Source organism: Oenanthe melanoleuca, chromosome Z (assembly GCF_029582105.1).
Source record: "Oenanthe melanoleuca isolate GR-GAL-2019-014 chromosome Z, OMel1.0, whole genome shotgun sequence".
Lineage (NCBI taxonomy): Eukaryota > Metazoa > Chordata > Aves > Passeriformes > Muscicapidae > Oenanthe > Oenanthe melanoleuca.
Window position 1 is genome coordinate 46,671,619 of NC_079362.1, and position 15,658 is coordinate 46,687,276.

Genomic DNA, 15,658 nt, shown 5'->3' on the forward strand with positions numbered 1-15,658 from the left:
CTTTTTGAGGGGACAAAATTAATGCTTCTACTCCATTATATTGTCCATGTTAATCTTTTCTACTGGCCAATATCTTATCAATATTTCCTAAATTATAGCAGACTTGTCAACGTGACTTAAAACAGACAAATTAATTGATTACCTATCAGAGGAACACTAGAGCAGAGCTTATAGTAAGTAAAAATGCTTCTTCTTTCACTACTGCAGGACTATATTTAAAATTTCCTTTTCATAATACACTGGAAACATTTATGAGATAAAAAAATATTCTCCAGGATTTTATTTTGGCAAGACAAAAAATATGCAGCCTAATATGTTGTCTTCCCTGCCTCTTCTCATTATCATTTTGCACACTGTCACATATGTGTAGAATTTTCAGACATTTACAAAGGTAGCTTGCAGGGTCTCCATTTAATGTTACATACAGAATTTTAAAGACTTATTCTCAATATTTTTTTTTTTAACTTTCTTTAATTTTCTCTGTCTGTGGATTCAAACAAAAAAAACTATTCACTGCCTAATATCAAGATTTTGTTAAAGTTAGATTCATGATGGCTATGTAAAATTCTTAAGAGAAGTCAGGATAATCAGGGAAAGATTTCACAGATGGAAGATGAAGTATCCAGCACATTGTAATAATTTTAATATACCCAGTATGTGGCACTGCACATTACAAAAATCCTTAATGTGTTCCCTAAAACAGCAGTCCCTGGTTGTATTTACTTCTTATAATAGACATACATACCTTTTCATTAGGTTTCCAATCTCCTTTTAAATTCTACTCTTCTTTAGAATAGCTCATATATAGAGTATTTTTTGTTTGGAGTTTGGACTTCTGTTTAGTTTGGGAAGAGTCCCTTGTCTTCATCTCTGCTTTTTCCCCCCACAACTTTTCTTCTAAAAAAATTTACAGGGTTGCTTAAAATGTCTTTGATTTCATAACACCTATATTTCTCTTTTTCCCTGCCCCTTTATTTTTCTTTCAATATTGCATAGTTGATTCTGAGTTTCTTTATGTCCATTAGGGGACTTGTGGTACACTTATCAATATTTTGAAAACAAATGAAATCATGGCACAGGCTCTCTTATTCACACCCATCAGTTCAAAACTTGACATATGAGACTGTGTCCTATGCAATATGACTCTGTTAGACAGCTCTGAGATCATTTCAGCACACTTTGGTTTATTAAAGAACTGTTCAGTTGTCCAGTCAGTTTGACAACTGTGTTCTTACACACATGTAGGGGAAAGGGTGTACACAATGGTCAAATCTTTATGTATAGACTGTCTTAAATTCCCAGTATGCTGTTCTCCACAAGAGTTATTGATAAAATCCTTTAATTGCCTCTCCACTGACTGTAATCTGGATGTGCAACAGACACAGTGCATCTCACTCACCAAAATCTGAGGAAAACAATGTTTAATAAGGCACCTATAACAAATAATAGACTATTCTGCCAATAGAATTAAAGGTAAAAGAATCTTCTTTCTCATCTGATGTGCATCATGTCACAACCTCTCATAATCCTGATTCCTTTGAAGGACAAGTTGTGATTGAATCCATTCACCCAAGCAAACTCACTTTTTCTTTGTTGCTGAAGACATTAGGAAGTTATTGTTCAAAGGAACTTACAGAATTCATCAGTTATTGGTGTTATGTACATCAATGTGTACAATCATACATTACAGATATTAAAGGATGACTTATTTTCAATGGCATTTATTTTCAGTTATCAATAGAGTATGCTCATTTAGTCTAACAATTTGCATAAAATCTGGAGCATTGAATCTAACAATTTTTGTTAGAATAAGATCTCTTTCAGACAAACACTCTTTCAAAGAGTTCGAACAGTGGTGATCCTTCCTTTTATGGTGAGCTATTCTAACAGCTAATTATTCCCACTGTTAAAATTTGCACTTTTTTCCATTTTTCTTTGCTCAAGATGCTGCTTGTTCAAGTTGTTATGCCTTTGTTTGCCAGATTAAAGACTACTTGGGTTCTTTGTTGTTTGTATACTTGATGTGGGCTCCTGAGGGTGACATTCACAACTGCTCTGAAATGTCCCCACCTTGTGATCTACACCTACCTACTTAGCAAAGTCAAAGTGATATTAAAATAAAGGGGGGAAATGATGCAAAATAGGTATTCTCAACTAAATTAAACTTGTTGATTTCACAGGCAGGTATTATTTTTCTCTCTTGAGTGATCTCTCCCAGAAAGTCCATTAATGATCTTTCTTATGTTGTATTTACTATATTTCAAAAATAGTTTCTTTTATCATTATTTTAATCTTAAAAATCTAAAGAGATAGAAATTTGTTGCCTGTCAGTAGTGATGCAAGTGTAACTGTAAGAAATGGTGTGTTCTAGTCACAAGTAAGTGGAGTTAGAGCCAAAACATATCTGATTAACAAAACAGCAGAATTGGGTGATTTTTTCAACCCTTCTGACCAATGCTTTTCTCTCTTAAGAAATGCACACTAGATTTCTCTGTGTCAGTGACTGTCAGAAATTATGATGAATGAAAGAAAGTCAGAAGCCAGGAAAGTAAAACAGATAACCTTCACTATCTTGTTTTCTGAGGACATGTTTAATAGCAGTAGAGTACTGTAGTGGTTAACCACTGTCTTTTCACCATCCATAATTCAAGTGTTACAAAAATCCAGAAGTACATGCTGCTGCTAGGTTTTCATATAGCCACTTCAGAAATGGATTTGTTCTTGCTTGGTTGTATATGGTGACAAGTGGTAAATAATTGTAGAAGCAAATATATTCAATTGAAAGCTTTTGGGCAGATAAATGAAATTTGGCTATTTAAATGACTCCTCAAGTAGTTTATCAACAGTCCATTGTGGTTGGTATGTCTTCCTGGCACAGCTCAAGCTGCACAGAGGTGGTTTAGTTCAGAAGCCAAAAGTAGCTTAACTATCAAAGTGCATCCCTCTTTATTTGCTAAGAAAACCTGCTTCTTGTTTCTGTATGGTACACGTGCACTCAGTGCTCCCAAAGTCTCAGGACACTTTACTGCATTTTCGAAGAGAAAACCACACTCATCCTTTCTCACAGGTTGCTAACAAGGGCTGTTCCACTGAGTCAGTGAAACTGAGTAAGACTATGTAACCATATATCCCCATATAAAATCACTGATTTTTTGAAGACTTAACTCCCCCTCTAATTTGAAATAACATGTTAAATTTTTCTTGGCTTGTTGTGGATTTTTTAAGCAAGTATTTCAAGGTTCTTAAACCAGGTTCAATCAGAGAAACTGATTTATAAGCAATCAATAAATAAGCAATAAAACCTGTTAGCAGTATAAATGGTTTCCTTAGGCAAAAAAAAAAACAAAAACAAAAAACTGAAAAACTGTTTGCATGAAAACTGTTTGACAGAAATGCACAGTAATGCAAAAGTATTAGTGAAAGTACTTGAAAATTCTTTTTTTACCTTACATAAAAAAAACTAAAATCACCTAGCACTTCGAAGTTTTTTGTTGGGAATGCTTTCTTATTCCAATGGACTCCAAATTTGCATCATTAGTATTGTCAGGGTTAAGTAACCAATGCAGGCACACCTTCAACCTCTGTCTACCTCCTAAGCATGGTGAAGGGTATTTCTTTCATGTTTCATGTTTAAGGAGATTGTAAAACATATGGGATCCTCTGAGGCATTTTAATAATTTCCCTTACTTTTTTCTGAGAAACTAACATTTCTTTGGGGAGACTTTTTCCCCCTATGAAACTTTGGCCTACTTCTTGGCATAATATAATGAATAGAAGGGTTTTTTTTAACAAAAGGGCTATCATTTCAGAAGAAAAATGTAGGACACTAAGGCTTTTTTGTGTACTGCAGATCATTTCTCTATGCTAGAGTGCAAATTAAATTAAAGGAAGACCTAATCATAATTTTGTAAAGCCCATTGATTGTACAACCTGTGTAGCAAGTGAATAACTTCGCAGTGATTAAGACTTTATCTAAAATGTTACTAAATGTTGGATCCACAAAAATGTGTTAACTGATAAACATCTGTGTGAATTTCATAATCCTAAAATAGGTAGATTAGATAAAATATGTCTTGACCTCAGATGAAAAACGGCATTATATTGTTGAAGAAGATTTGTCAGAAAATTTGGTTTTGAAACCTGGAAAAAAGTGAGCCTTTAAGATATTCTAGAAAAAGGAAAAAGAAAGGAGTAAAAGGAATTTGGTGTACCAAAAAACTACAGTATGCAATAGTCTAGAGGGATGCAGGAAGGCAGAATGAGCACACTTCTGAGAATGTCATGTTGTCTGCAATATGAAGCACATTTCTAAGAGGCAGACCTTCTCAATGACCTGCCTTTAGGATGGTGAGTGAATTGGCTACCAGTTTTTTCCATGTTTTCTAAGAGCATTTACCACTGCATAAGTAGAACTGCAGAAAAACATGCTTTCCAAATAATTTTATTAATTTTCCTAGCCTTACCACATCATCAAGCTGAAGTGCTTATTTTTTTGTACTAAAACCAAGTTCAGATAATGAAAGCTGACAGAACATTCTTTGTTTTGTCAAATACAATATTTTAATTATTATGCCTACTAAACACCTCATTAGTGATTATCAATTTGAGCTTTGTCTCAGCTCTCTAATGATGTAGAAACAGATATAATAGTTTAATGCCTTCTGTTTTCCAGTTTCTGAAAGTTTTTTTTCTACAGGCACTGTTATTGTTTTTACATCTGACTTTTGATCTGTGTTATAAGGCACATAGACAGGACATGCTTCCTTGCTGGTTCTGTAAATATTTTACTAGGTTTTAGATCAAATAAATGAGAAAACAGCTTCTCAAATCTAAATAGGGTGTGTCCTAAGTAAAGGCTTTCATGAAAACCAACTGGATTGCTGTGCAGGCACTACTGAATATTCATTCAATGATTGCAGCAACACTCATTGCTTTAGGGTTGTTATGAGTATTTTCAGATATAATTCCTCAAAACATACTCTTTACTGAGGACTATCAATGCATGATTAATTCTGTTTATTTCAGAAAGATAGTTTAGAAATAAAAAAATAATTACTCCTTTCTGACTATCTTTAAGTGCAGTTACAGATATGCTTTTCTGTCATTGTTTTGATTTGTTAGTATGTGCTGATACCACCACAACCTAAGGAGTCTCCATGAAAATTAATTAGGCTGTTTTTTATGAGAGAGTATGTGAGGAGATAAATGGTTCGTGATAAATGAACTCTCAGGCCACATACTGGAGCATTTATTGATTCACTGGCCATTTATCCTGGAATTTACTCCCTAGCAAAAAGAATATTGCTATATACTTAAATAAAGGTTTTTAGTATTATGCTAACCTTTCACCAGGCAGTAATTAGTGCTCTAACCAAACCCATTCTGCTTTGCTTCCCATTCATTTTGCTGTCATGATCAGCATTATTATCCACTACATAAGCTCAGCAAATTTTAATGTGTTTATCTGGAATATAAAGTTGTAAGATCCAACCTTCACACATTCTTTATATCCTCATAGTGTCTAACAAAAAAAAAAAAAAAATTACAAATCTGATGTGAATTCAGATATTTGTATCAAAATACAGTTTAAATGTATCCCATTTCAGTCAGAAAAGCTTCTATCTGTTGGGCTTTTTGAAGTATTGCTAGGGCTTATCATGTAATATCAGATTCAGTTTTAATATTTGATGTATAGGCTGATTAAATATTAGTTCCTCATATAGCTTCTAACATATATATGCACAGTTAATACCCAGCATTTATGCTTATAAAATAGTGGAGACATAAGGGATTGTTTAACTCTATGGGGTTTTGTTGCCTTTGGCTAGTCTAGATGTACTTAATTATAAGGTTTAAATTCACTTGGGTTTTGTAAACCGTTTAGGCACAAAAAGCAGAATAGTCACAGCAAGGTTTCCACTTAGAGTATGTCTTAATTGAGGATAACACTCTTTTTTTTCTTTCTTGTTTTTTTCAACTCCTCCCCTTCAGGCTCTTTCTGGAATGATGAACTTAATTGCCTGAAAGAAAAACTATTTTAAAAAAGAAAGTAAGCCATAGAAATATTTATCATTGGAGAGTACATAATCCTTAAGGAGTGCATTCTTTAACATGGATTCACATGGGACATGTGTATGAAAGTCAAGTATCATGTTTCAGATAATTGGGAAAAAAATAGGTGGCTCTCAAAGAATAGAGGGGAAAGGATAGCATCTGACTTATGGCTTCTGGAAGGGTGGTCAGTAGCCAGGCCTTTTCCACAGCACAGGTCCTGCTGGGGAATGTTTCTTATATTCTTCACTGATAGTCACCCTAGACATTAGTTTTAGTAGCCAAGTGAAAGACTTTAAGCAATGCTTTATCTGGTTGTGCATGGTGTAGCAGTAGCTAATGGAGTGAGATGGAAAAGAAAAATGACTTGGTTGCTTTGGAAATTTGAGGGCTAGAAAGACCAGGAGGAGTAGGATCTCTAATAAATCATCTGAAATGGAAAAATATTCACTGCTCTTGCTGGCCCCAAAAAACCTGTCATTAATAGCACAGGAGACATCTGACAGATGTTAAAGGCCCAAAGCTTCCTTGAAGAATTTTGCACAGGAGAAAATTTTGGCCTTAAAAAATATTATTTTTTCTAGAATGATTCTCTCATAGTCTCTGTTCTAGCAAAGCACAGTTTCTTTGACCTTGACAAACCTTCCTTCCCTGAAAGGTTTGCCTAGGGTGCCCTTCCACAGAAAAAGAGAATTTCAAAATCTGCTGAGCTCCAATACTCCTTATGCTGTATAGACTAGAGAGTATACTACATATAAAAAGTAAAGTGGTTCAGTAATGTCACACATCTTTTTCATTGGCTATTTTTTTCCTTAGCCATTGGATTTTGATGCCTATTAGAACCAAGATCTAACCATTATGATGGGTATTAGTTCATTATGTCAGAGTCATTATGGGATCGTCTGCCAATTCTGTACTCAATTTAACCCAAAGCTTGAATTCACTGACCTAGACAACAAAGTCTGGTTGATAGATTTTAAATTTTCTTTAGAGCTGAGTGTTAGGAGAATAATGTGCCAAACCACATTGCTCTGAAAAACTTTGTATTTTTGCTACTGTTGTTTCAAGTTGTAGAGAATTCTTTCAAACTGAGACATACGGTCCATTATACTTAGGAAGAATTTAAGAAAAATCAATATTTGAAAAACTGATGATGTTTATTTATTCTAGAAATGACACGTCTCTCCTGCGTGTTCCATTGATAATGAAGTTAAATCACTGCTTCAGAAGTTCAGTTCACCCCAGGGACAACGCCCCAAGGATTCATTCAGCTAGGGAATAATCCCTGTGTCTCTAAGCCCATTACTTCCACAGAATGTTTAATGGCAGAACCTTGTCTTACTGGTTATGTTTATATATTGTTCATTGAATAGAAAACAGTTTCTTTGAACATGCTGATGAACATCTGTGTTAAGGTGGTGAAAAAATATTGATTAGCATGTGCTGGTGGGAAATGGGGAGATTTATATCTCTTGAGGGTAGAACTTGTTCTGAAGGTTAAAGGATTTGTTGTTGCTTTCTCAGCTGTGCTTTCGAGTAGATCAAGTGTGGTCTAGATGCTATGGAGATGAGGATCTGAATCATGTAAGAAAGGGAAATAGTTTATATAGAATTCTGAGGTTGGAGATAACCAAAGTAGAGCAGATCTAGAAAATCCCTGATTATTTTTTTTTTTTTTGCAACCTTCAGAATTCTAATATAAGATGTATTATCATATAGGATCATTGTATTAAGAAACCGAATTTTGGAAACTTCAATTGAGCAACAATTTTTGAGATAATCCTGAGCTTCTAATTAGATTTATCTGTTCTTTTAACAGGTAAAATTTACAGACAAAGATCCCAAGGAAGGTTTCATACAAAATACAACTTTCAGAAAGGATATTTACCTTGTTCAAACAATGTGCTTAGAGAACAAAACAAAAATAAATACAAGAATTAAAACAAACCCTTACACTAAAATAAAAAATAATATTAATAATAATAAAAAGCCCAAACAAACAGCAACCAAGAAATCTTTCATTATAAATGAAATTGTAGATCTATACTGCCAGGGCCAATATCATGTCATTTGTATAACTGCAACATAATTGCTAATGAACAAGTGCAGCTGGTTCAATTAACTTTTGTAACTGATTTGAATCACTATTTTGTGTTTTAATGTATGTATAATATATGTATATGTATATATGTATAATAATAACATTTTTACTGTTAACAATCATTCCATGGTTTTTGAATGATATTACTTCTCAGAGTAGGCACCAGCTGAAAAAAATGGAGATGTAAATATAAGTAAACATTACTAAAATATGTACTTAACCAATCAATTTTTTTAAAGACAGCTCTGAGAATTTAGTAAGGTAGAGAAGCAAAACTCAATGAAAATCTGAGACTAAATCTTAAAACAACCTAATAAAATAATAGCAAAGAACAACAAAACAAATAAATTAATAAAATCACCTAGTTTGAGAAACTCTCACTGATTCTTTAATTAAACTCCTGTCTCTTTAAGATTTTAACACTGAAATCCCTTTAGGACTCTCTGAGCTTTTTGCTGAATTAAGCAGCCAGCACTATACTTACAGAATGCCATAAAAAGTACTAGAAAAATAGTATTAAGAATAGTACCTGCTGGAATTCTGCATACTTTAGAGAGACGAGTAACTAAAAAACTTCGTGTTTCAGAGGCAGAATGCCTCAAAAACAATAATTCAAGTAATTTTTTTATTCAGAACAACATCTGTTTCTTCATGGTGTGGCCAAGATTGTTACCTCATTATCTTCTCCAGTAACTAATTTCTGTGCAAATTAAATTCATGTAGGAATGCCCAAATTTTGTGTGTTGTTACAATATTGTGCTATGCACTGAAAGTTTTTTGTCTTTGTCTTTTGATTAACACTAAGGATCAAACTATAATTTCCACTCAAAATGGGTTTTTGTGAAGTAAAATACTCTTGGTTGGATAATTGGAGATAACATTCTAGATATATTTTGGAGAGGCTGTTGTTACACATTCCCTTTTATGTTTTAGGAAGAGAATGAAAGATAGTAAAGATAAGCAAAAGATTAAGTGAATATTTCAGCTATCTCTATATGAATCCCTCTCTCTTGACATTTAGAAGATTTTTGATATTATGCTAGAGGTTTTTTTAAATCAAAAACAGGTTTCCAACATATGACCTCACAGTGAGGCTTCTATTTAACTTACTAACATTGTACTGGTTCAGGCAATGGCATTACACCTGAGTGAAAACTGCATAGCCAGCAGGAATCCTTGTATCCATAAGACACAGGCAAAGCCACCTAAAGGTGTGAGAATGATGTTGTGAAAGGAGAGCCAGTTAGCACAGAACCTGCCACTCGGGTTAGTGATCTGCTACAGAGCAGTTCCCATCATTTCAGACAAATGCTGCAAGAACTGGAAGTGTGATAAACAGCTGCAAGAGAACAAACCTAGCAGGGCTGGGAAGGACTAGCTTTTAAAACCTGAAGAACTGGATCTGACTGTAGTTTTAGGTACATCTCAAAAAGACATTTTGTATCTGAATGTATTGGCTTGGCATGACCTGGTTTTTGATAGCAGAGGGGCTGCCACTGAGGTGGCTTCTGTGAGAAGCTGCTGAAGCTTCCACCATGTCTGTCAGAGCCAAGCCCTGATGGCTCTGGGGATGGACACACTGCTGGCCAGAGCTGGGCCAGTGAGAGAGGCTGGTAACACCTCTGTGATAACAGATTTAGGAAGAAAATCAAAACAAAGTCACAAGGTTTTTACTCCTACCCAGAGAACAGGAGGAGAACATGTGAGGGAAACAACATGGCAACACCAAGGTTAATGCAGAAGGAGAGGCAGGAGCTGCTCCAGGCACTGGACCTGAGATTCCTCTGCAGGCTGTGGTGAGACCATGGTGAAGCAGCTGAGCCCCTGCAGCCATGGGGATCCATGGGGGATGAGAGATCCACCCACAGCCCATGGGGATCCATGGGGGATGAGAGATCCACCCACAGCCCAGGGGGATCCATGGGGATGCAGAGATCCACCCACAGCCCATGGGGATCCACAGGGATGCAGAGATCCACCCACAGCCCATGGGGATCCATGGGGATGCAGAGATCCACCCACAGCCCATGGGGATCCACAGGGATGCAGAGATCCACCCACAGCCCATGGGGATCCATGGGGGATGAGAGATCCACCCACAGCACATGGGGATCCATGGGGATGAGAGATCCACCCACAGCCCATGGGGATCCATGGGGATGAGAGATCCCCCCACAGCCCATGGGGATCCATGGGGGATGAGAGATCCACCCACAGCCCAGGGGGATCCATGGGGGATGCAGAGATCCACCCACAGCCCATGGGGATCCACAGGGATGCAGAGATCCACCCACAGCCCATGGGGATCCATGGGGATGCAGAGATCCACCCACAGCCCATGGGGATCCATGGGGGATGCAGAGATCCACCCACAGCCCATGGGGATCCATGGGGGATGCAGAGATCCACCCACAGCCCATGGGGATCCATGGGGGATGCAGAGATCCACCCACAGCCATGGAGGTGCCCATGCTGGAGCAGGTGGGTGCCTGCAGGAGGCTGTGATCCTGTGGGATACCTGGGGGATGAAGAGAGGGCCCTGCTTCCAGGCTGGAGCAGCCTGTCCTTGGAGGACTGCACCCTGTGGGAGAGTGACCCATGCTGCAGCAGTTTTGGGAGGACTGTGTGCCTGTGGGAGGGACTCACATTGCAGCAGCTTTGGTAGGGCTGCTGCTTGTGAGATTGGACCCATGCCAGAGACAGGACATGACAAATGGCTGTGGCTGAAAAAACCCTAAATGAACAGAAAAGACAAATCAAACCAAACCAAACCTACAACAAAACCAGCCAGCCTAAAACTAAAACAGAGAGGAGGAGAGTGGGAACAAGGTAATTAATGACAAGAACAACTGTTTATAACTGTTATTCCTAACTTGCTGTTAATCAGGAGCTACAAAAAAAGAAGAAATCTGTCCTGTAATTCTTTGTATCACCATCACCTGGACCATGAGAATGAATCAATGCTCTGCCATTTCTATTTGATTTTTACTCTTTGGCACGAGACAAGTTGTCAGCCTTTGAGTAAGTCATGCATTCAAACTGTAATACCAAAACTCTTTTACTTTGGCCTTTAGATCAATGCTTTGACTTAGAGTTTAGTCCCTGTATTCTTTTCCTGTTTGCAAGCTGCCTGGGCAATAGAGCACAGAATTTGAATATTTGCCAATCAAAAGATAAAATAATAGAGGGCTAAATTTACAAATCTACTTAGAAGGATGGAAAATTTTGGTGATTATTCTAAAGAAAAGATATAGAATGGTAACATAAGCCTAAAGCCTTTTAAGTCAAAGTTTGAAACAGGAATGGAAAACCAACCACCCTGGAACATAATGAACTTAAATATAGAATTTGCTGTTTTCATCCTCTCCAGAGCTCAGATTGTCTTCAAAATTTTCCCTTCTCTTTCCCGAAAGTTTTTGCATTCTCTTGCAGAAAGAAAGAAAAAAATCTGAGGCAGAGATGTACTGAGATTTTACTGGGATTTTATTTATGCAGTGAGTAAACTGTTAAGAGTTTGGTGTCAGAATTTCAAGGCATTTTTCCACTGACTAGGCATTTAAACTGCTGCCAAGTGATTTGGATACAGGCATGGGAGAAGCTGTTTGGCTTTATTGTCAAATAAACTGTAAATTTTAATAAAAATGCTTATTGGAATGTATTGGAAAGGATAAGAGATTCTGCATGAGTAATATTTTGTCTTTGTAGACACCAGGATAGCCTTTTCCTTAAAAAAATGATGAGAATCAGGGGGTGATTGAGGCTATAAGGGAGCTTGAGGTCATCTTGTCCTTCTCAAGCAAGGTTAGCTAGAGCTGATTGCCCAGGAGTGTGTGCAGATGGCTCCTGACTGTTTTCAAGGCTGGAGACTCCACAACTTACCTGGGCAACCTGTGCCAGGGCTCTATAATTCATCCTTAAAATACCAGTCTCCTTCTGTTCATGTGGACCTTCCTGTGTTTCCTTTTGTGCCAATTGTCTCTTGTCCTCTCACTGGGCCCCCCTGAAAACAGCCTGGATATTCTTCCTCTCCCCCTCCCTTTAGATATTAGTACACATTGATAAGATTCCTTCTGAACAATCTTTTCCCTAGGCTAGAGAGTGCCTCAGTTTTTCCTCACATATGAGACATTCCATTTGCCTAAAGAGTCCTTTGCCCTTCTCTTTCCAGTAGCCATCCATCTCTTTTGTATTGGGAAATTATCTTGGGGTGATTTTAGGATGATTTCTATATTTCCTAATCATCTGCTCTATGCCTAGAAATGGTTGCTGTAGCTGTGAGTCCTGGAGGGGGGGGGGAAGCCTTGGGGCTCTTTGGCAGGCTTTTTCAAAGCCTCACCCCCAAGTGTCTGGGTGCCTTGTGGTCTGGGTTTTTTCCTTGGTTAGTTTGTTTTTATTGTTACTTAGACAAGAAGAGCTTTTTTTCTCTTCCCTGGCCTTGGAGAGGCTGCAGCAGCAATCCTTCAGTGGCTTTTGGAGCTCAAGTGGACGGCTTGGTTTGGGTCCAAACTCAGAGGGAATCATCTGGGATTGGCAGGAAGCTGAGGGGATGCTCCATTTCAGACCCAGAGCTCAGGAAAAGCCAAGACAGGACACCAAACCCACCTGCTTCATCAGCTGTGAGGAGGGGACCAGCACCAGAGATTTGTCAGGTTGACATCTGCTTGCCCAAGCTGCTGAGCTGCTGTGTGAACATTTTTTCCCCCTGACAGAGGACCTGGCACCACATTTCTACCCCCCATGTGGTGGGCTTTCTTTCTTTTTGTTTACCATTCTGGATTTTTGTTCCAATGTGTTAGGGGGGTATTGGAGGGGAGGGGGGTGCAAGGTCTAACAGTTCAATATCTAGAATTTATTTACCTTTTACTGTGCCATGTGGGCACTCTGGTGGTCAATAAACTTTTTTTTTTTCCCCCCATTTTCATCCACTAGTATACACTTCTTACTAGCAGAAAGAGATTCTTGGAACCTGCTTTTTTAGAGGAAACACTCATTCCAGAGTGTTTTTCTCCTAAATTTCTTACTAAACCAAGACAGAAATGTTGATCAGGACCCAGATCCAGGCTTCCAGTACCCTCATCAGTGTTTAACAACAAGGAAGGACCTGCTGGCAATGATGTGTTTGATGCAGCCCAGAATGCTGTCAGCTCTCTTTGCCCCAAGGACACAATGCTGAATATGGGGCCCACCAGGCTCCCCACCTTTCTCTGCCATGGGGCTCTCCATCTGGGAAGCCACCTGCACGTTCTGGTGAAAGGGTGTGAGCCTTCACACTTGCCCTTGTCAAACTTCATGGGGTTCCTGACAGCTCAGTTCTCCAGCCTGTCATGATCCATCTCACTAACAGCAAAAAACTCCTGCATATCAGATGTTCTTCCTAGTTTTGTACCATCTGCAAATCTGCTCCGGGTACAGTCCCCCTCTTCATGCAAATCATTAATCAAGTAAGATTGGCCTCTCAGATAATTAGTTGCTGGCCTCCTACTAAACTTTGCTTCACCATTCAGAGCACTCTAGGCCTTGCCATTCAATCAATTTTCAGTTCAGCCCTTCTCTTTCTGATATGATCAGTCATCACAACTATCTAGAAAGCTTTTTATTGCAAATGTAATGAAGAATGCTTCCCTAAAGACTATTTGTGCCATTGCACTTTCTTCCTGTACCCTTTTTGTCTCTAGTAGTATTTTGCATTAATTTCCAAATGGTACACACCAACTTGAAATGAATTATGGTGATAAGTTAATAATATCTGAGGGGAAAGGTTACGAAGCGTAGGAAGGAAAAGAAAGCTGGGAAATTTAAAATGCTAGAGCTATTAAGATGTGTATATGAGAAGTAAAAAATTGTTTAAGGACTTCTTAGCTACACATATTTTATCATTTTTGCTAAAAACATATGACATACTGTTTTCTGAAATACCTCTCATGAGGTCAGTACTTTTCCTGATAGCACTGGAGGGTATATAGGATTGGTATAAAATCTTTCTCAGTATTTGCCTGCCAATTTGGAGGAGCCACTTAAAAGCACAAAATGTTCATTGAGGAACTGTGCCATGATTTTATTTTGAGCTTCTTGACATGAGTATTTGTTCCTTGGCACACATTTCTGGCTTTTCCACATGGTATTCCCATAAGCACTTTAAACTATTGTAAAGTAATGCTTTGGTCTCTATGAATGCTCACAAGGAATTTGCCCTACACAACAAAAAGTGGTGAGTTCTATGGAAAAGGTGTTGAAAACAGTTCTGTTTGGTTGATGCTATCAAATGTTAAATTTACATTGATTTTTAGCATTTTATTTTCGAAATAGCTTGAAATAATTGCTCCTTTTTTTTTTTTTGTTTGTTTGTTTGGTTTGGTTTGGTTTGGTTCAGTTTCAGTTTGTTTTCTTTTTGTTCAGACAAACCCTAGTAGACAAGGTATATTATTGCTTAGTAAGAATATTAAAATCCTTCCCCATATGATCACTTATAGTAATTATTCTGTATTCTTCTTGAATGGGTAGATTTCCATAATTTTGTGTTAATGCAGTATCTAACCTGCATAAAGTAGAAATAACCAATGTTGGGTAAAATAAATTTTAAACAGAACTCAGTTCCATTTAAATTGAGTATATGCTCAAAAAACCCTCCCCCCAAAATCTGTAATAAATATCTGTATATAATATCTGTAAGATATGAGCCATCAGCAAGCAAGAATGCAATTCCATGATCAGTTTAACTTGTAATGTCAAAATTACTAAATGGTAAAAATATGCATGGGGGAAAATGATACTACAAAAATATCTATTTCTGTTCACTTTCTCTCCTTTTATGAAAGATGGTTCCAAAATATTAAAAAAAAATAATTACTTCTATGTTTACTTTTAGAACTGATCCTCTTTCATATAACCAAATTTTTGGTTTTGTAGACTGGTGTACACTGCTGCTATAGTTTTTAACTTAGCAAGCTCTTCAACAGCTCTGCAGTTTCTTTATATGTCAGATAAATTCTGGGTATAGCAAGGTAAAACATTAGGATGTGGTACTTTGGATTAGACAAAAAACTAAAACCCTAAATCACTGAAGATTAATTTTGGACCATTTCCCAGTGTGAGCAGGGGAAATACTATTTTTTAGTGATGCTGGCTGGGAAAAGTAATTGGGAATAATTTACAGGGAAGGAGTAATCCTTAGGACATAATCCCCTAAACGATCTCTGGATGACTGTATATCTCTTGCCAATCTGTATATTTTAGTCTCAGCACAGCTATAATTGTAGGAGTATTAGGTGTCCACACAACTCTGCAGCCAGTGAGCCTGTAAATCTCATCTTAATGTGATCTTTGCAATCAGAAAAATCAAATGAGTCAGCTGAGGTGACCAAATCATGTTCTTAAAAAATATTTCTTGACTGAATTTTCTGCATCCACATGTGCCTCTCTGTTTTACCATCACTAACATTTGAAAGCCATATACAAAACACAGTAGTGTCAGATTTGATCAGGTTATTTGATTTACATTAACTGTGT